General features: G+C 36.2%; 1 long non-coding RNA gene across 1 annotated transcript; it reads left to right on the top strand.

Annotated features, from left to right (window-relative positions):
- Positions 1-1,875: 1,875 nt before the first annotated feature.
- On the top strand, positions 1,876-3,794 carry LOC136051763 (uncharacterized). Its single transcript, XR_010622494.1, has 3 exons — positions 1,876-1,992; positions 2,290-2,375; positions 3,345-3,794. It is a non-coding gene; the product is annotated as an uncharacterized LOC136051763 (long non-coding RNA).
- Positions 3,795-5,595: the final 1,801 nt, after the last annotated feature.

Raw genomic sequence — 5,595 nt, 5'->3', positions numbered from 1 at the left:
TAAATTCACATTTTAGGTGCTTTTCTGAAGCTTCTGCATTGAAGGCAGTGGGAGTTTTTTTTGTTTTTTTTTTTTTTTCTGATCAAGGCCTTCTTACACAATTGAACAATTGCAAATGTGTTGGGAAAGACTGATCTCTGGAACAGTGAATGATGGATGTTTCTCTCCTTTAGGAGAAAAGAACAAACCTCCTGAGACTGGTCAGTAATTCATATTCAGAAGAATTTCTAACTTTCATTCTAACTGGAAGGCAAATTTATTCAACAGAACATTGACTTAAGATCAATCTGGTGTCAACTTCAGAATAAAGCAATACAAATGGGACCAATTTAAGATATAGAAATGAAAAAGAAACCGAAACCAAAACCAAACCATCTCCCACAAAAACAAACAAAACAAAACAAAACAAAACAAAACAAAAAAACACCAAAATTATATTGAGCCTACTGTCCTGAAGGGGGAATATATATTTCTTACTGTATTTTCTGATCCTTTGCCAATTTCAAATTTAATCATACATTTGAAACTGCCTATGTGCTTCAGAAATTTGAGTAACAGTTGCTTTGACAGATTTAGCATTAGCTCCAATAAGGGGAATAGGTCTCTAAGGAAAGATTTAGGAAGATTTGGCTTGTCTGAATGTTTATGATCTAAATTCAAATTAAGACATAGCATTGGAGATGAGCCAATAACAGTAAGATTTTCAAAGGGTGCAAAGCCATATGGAATCCATGCTAGAATCTGATAAACCAAAAAGAAACACCAGGAAGAAACAGCTTATATAGCATATATATATATGTGTGTGTGTGCGGGTGTGTGTGTATAAAGACGTATGTCTTTTGAAGATGTCACTGTACATTGGGCTAAGGTAGGATTCCTTACAATGGAGCAGACTTGCCTCCTTATAAATGGTCATTTCTCTGTAACTCTTCTGTGCCTCTTAGTCAAGGACATTTTTTCCCCAACTAATTATTTAACTATTTTTTCAGCAAGAAAATTACCCAGGGCCCTGGGACCTCAACTCTAGAGGATAAAAGGAATGTACTGTCTGGTTTCTGCTCCATCCTACTGGTGGTCAGTATCCATATTACTAACAAACATATTTATGTAACAAAGAGGTATTGACACTTTTGATTTAGCATTGCCTCAGGTCCAAATCCACAAAGTTGCTTAGATTATTAACTGCCACTGATTTTAATGAGTAAGGTTGCTTGTATTTAAAACTTGCTCCCTTGTGCTTGTAGGTATAGCATTATAAGGAAGATAGTTGATCCCAGGTTGTGACTATGATCGACCATGTAGGCCTGTGTAATGACACAAAGGTCTATTCAAAGTAGATCTAGTTGGTTAGGTGCATAAATCTATGACCATGACTGATGGACCTCTGGTATAAGGCCTCTACGCAGTGATTATGCTGGCACTTTCACACTGCAAGTCCTATTCCTCTAAAAGGAAATGTACAGGACCATCCAGCACTGTCTTACCTGATAAAGTTAGAAATACAAACAAATAAGAAAATAATGGCCAAATCCTTATCTGTAATGTTTCTGTTTCTGAAAAAAAAATCAGAAGAGATTTTTAAGAGTAGTAAAGTTGGTCATTACTATGTTGTGTTCTCTATTAAGGTAAATATGAGCTGAACTCCTGAAAACCTATACAGAGGGAAATTCTCTCTGTTGATGATGCACATCTTCCTGCTGCAGCTTTGGACTGTAAAGAGTGAAAACTACCTATACTTGTTGTACCTGTATAAGCCTGTCATAGATAAAATGCCACACCTGTTAAGTTTTTGAATTTCTTCACACTTTCTACAACCCTTTAGCTATATGGTGATGCTATCTAACATTATTCTTCTTCATTAGGATCTCAAATGTCTGTTCCCACAGCAGAGGGACCTCATCTCTCATCTGCATAAACAAATCTTTTTCATTTGATTTCTGTGGAAACAGGGGCAGAGAGGTTTACTCCCAACAAGTTGAATTGCTCATACAGGTATGAGCCTACAGAGCTAGACCATTTTATCTGTGCTTGTTAGCCCTAACAGTGAATACCAGTCTATCTCACCATTTACCAGTGAGAACAGCTGGAGTACTTGTTAATCCAGGGGAGGCTGGGAACAAGGAGCAAAAGGAAAAGAAATTGGTTTGCTGTTTTGCCCAAAACTTTTATTCCTTATTTTCAAAAAAATTAGTTTTAGCTAAATCAACAATGTGAAATGTTGCAATGCGCCACCAGGTACATTTAATATTCTTTAAAACTTCTTTTAATGTATTGTTAATACGTTTTCAGTTAATGCTCAAAGAATTTCAGAAGTGTCTCATGAAGAGTTGCAATCCAGGACTCACTGTTTAAATCAACAGTTCACATTCTTCATTGTGAGTACTTGAAATTTGCAGATACAAACAAGCTAGTGTTTCAGCACTTGAGTCATGCTATTCATCACAGAATTAGACATGTATGAAGGTGTCTGTAGGATTGGGGCTACATCATCAAGTGATTAGAAACAGTGGCCTCTGGGTCTTAATTAAACATGGCTCCAACAGCAGTAATCAATGCACGAGGGGTGTGGACTGAAGCTGAGATCATGTCTGCAGCACAAGGTATGGCTGCCATCACTGTGCTAAACTGAGGTGTAAATGCCCTATGCTAGCCGAATCCTTCAGTTTACCTGCAGTGAGAACAGCACTACTGTTCTTTTGCCAGTCTGATTCCATTTGGAAGAAGCAGGGGAGAGAAAAAGGAGTAAATCAAAGCTTGGAAATGGATGGTGATTGCATATGTGAATGTACTATCATGACACCAGGCCAGGAGCAGGATGATCTGCTTTTGATGATTTTGATAAGTAATTGGGGTAAAGGTTGCATCTATTCAGCAGTGATAAGCTTTACCAATACGAACAAGGCTACAAGGCTGGTATAGCCTGCTGCAGATGACACTTTTTTTTCTTCCAGAGCTGTATATATTTACAGCTGCATACTAGTTTAGACACAGCTTTAGTTAATTAATGTTTGTAAAGCACTGAAATTGAAAGGTGTTATATAAATGCAAAATATTCTTCACATGCAAAGCCTGAATTTATTTTTTCAGAAAGGCTACTTTCTTTGTCTATTTCCTTATTTTTATTTCTTGGTTATGTTTGTTTGTGTGTGTGTTTTTGCAAATGATTCATTGCTTGTGTTTGCTGTCATAAAATATTCTTATTACCACCATGACTTTATTGGGATGTCTGCTTTTTGGTCTCCAAGGAATTTCTTAAATGCAGTTCATGCAAATTTCAGCTTAAAGATGTGCAAATTACATCTTACAGATACGCAAATTACATAGATGCTTTCCATCCCTCATAGGTTGGATGCTGCAGAAAGGGTGTACATTTGGAATCTACATGCTGGCGCAGTACTGAAACCACAGCTCACTGAACTCGTATTTTGTTTCTAAAGATAACTGATACATCAAGAGCTATCAAATCTAACAGTTTATATATTATTTACTCATAAATGGTAAGCATTTGTATGCCAAGCACCTTGTATATGAATAATAAATGTAAGTAAAAATAGTTATTTTTCCCTGCTTAATGAAATATTCTGAAGAAGGAAGATAAGTAAAAGTAATAAAGAAATACAGGAAGCACTTCTACAAAAGGAGGTCATGATTGTTTTTTCTCATGCTACAGCAGAACTGTGGAAGACTGTCAGTGACTCCTGAGGCTTCCTTCTATAAAAATAGAAAGGTTACTGATAGTTAAGAAACCTGTTATGATCTCCTTGTGAGGAACCTGTATCAAGCTAAATCGAAGGTATCAGCATAATCTCACTGATTTACAGTAATAATAACATGTTGCTTCTCTACTGTGCACAAAGGAAATATTCTTCTGCATTTTTAACAGAAGATCGTTTCATGGCTGTATGATTTCTAAGTAACTAGTTAAATTGAAACTGTCTCTTGGGTACAAGGAAATAGCATGATTATTTCAGAAATTTGTGAAGGTGGCCTAAGGGAAAAAATAGAATAATTTCAATAATTTCACAGCACAGAGTCCAATTCCTACTGACATTATATAATTGAACCTGTGCAATATAACAGTGAATACTACATATATATGGTTGCTGTGTTCCAAGGAAAACTGAAAAACAATTGCTGACAAAATCAGAATATCGCTGGAAAATACAGTCACCCTTCTGAATTCAGATCAATTTCATTTCGCTCTTTCAATTTAGCACAAAATTTCCAGGAAGAATCGCTCTGATAAGCAGAGAATCACACAAATATGCAGTCTTCAATAGAGTTACATAAGGCTATTCACCCATGTCCATTGTATATATTACACACTGGAAGTTGCATTAAGATATTCATGGTTCACTGGAGACAAATGAAAAATTGATTAACTTGGGTATTTGGAGAAAACATGTAATCGAGAAATGACATAGATGCAGTCTGGCCTTGGGATGCACTGCTGAGAGGTGAAAGTAAGCAGGAGGTGCCCAAGGCATAACTCCCATGACACACTGTGGTGGCACTTCTAACTGCACTGCTTGCTCATGTGAAGATACCAGTAAAAGAAAAGCAAAACAAAACAAAACAAAACATATAAAAGGAAAGTAGGAATAGGAAGGAAGATAGTTTTCTTCCAGCCTATTTTATCCAAAATGACTTTTCGTAAACAATCCCCAAACAGCCACACATATATATGACTGAAAAGTTCACAGTTTTAGCAGTTTATAACACTTTCACTGCACATACATATAGCTACATCCATTCCATACTTGCTTTGCAGTCATAAAGACAGAATCTATGTGGTCAGCAGAAGGACTGGGAAATCTCAGTGTCTCAAAAATATGACTATGCTCTAATAAATAAAAGAAATGAGACATTACATCATTCTGTTGAGATGATGACACCTAAAATGTTCAGTGATTGGAGAACTGTGGCCTTTTGTGGTACTAAGATGTTGTTGCTGTTTGATGTAACAAAGTATTATGAAATAATGACAAACATGTAGTCCTCAGGTGTACAGGGTGCACAGAATGTCACTTTCACATCTTCAGATGCTGGAACCTTAGAACTTAAATAAATGCTTTCTTAGCCATGGGATGTGTACACGTTTGTGTACTCACTGCAAAATGTGCCATAGATTTCCTGCATATTAAAAAAATCTATCTGATTTAGATGATAACATGATTGCTTATAGTTTTATTTGTTTTCTACAACAGTAAATTTGAATATCATTCCATTGGATCTTTAATGTTTCCTTAAAGTGCACAACCTCACAAACTTCAAATATCATAAGACAGAAAGCATAAAGGAGATTATGTTTAGAATAGAGGAGATGCTTTATATTTTATTTACTTAGAAATGATCCACTGTGTGAAGTGTCTTCGCTCACTTTGGAGTTTATTTCTAATATCCTCAGCAGCAGCACAGCTGGTCTCCAGCGTCTTAAGATTTTCAGCAGATGAACACAGCACTAAAATTTGATCGTCACTGTCCTGACTAAACTGAACAAAAAACCTTAGACATATTTTGCAACAAAGAAAGTGGTGCTGCAGACTTAAACTACCTGAGAAGTTCATCTGCACTGTCTGCTTTGCGTTTCAGAAG

The sequence above is a fragment of the Cyrtonyx montezumae genome, unplaced genomic scaffold (assembly GCF_038088225.1).
Source record: "Cyrtonyx montezumae isolate F1298 unplaced genomic scaffold, pur_monq_1.0 scaffold_3, whole genome shotgun sequence".
In the NCBI taxonomy this organism is placed as follows: domain Eukaryota; kingdom Metazoa; phylum Chordata; class Aves; order Galliformes; family Odontophoridae; genus Cyrtonyx; species Cyrtonyx montezumae.
This window is presented reverse-complemented; position numbering and strand designations above follow the sequence as displayed.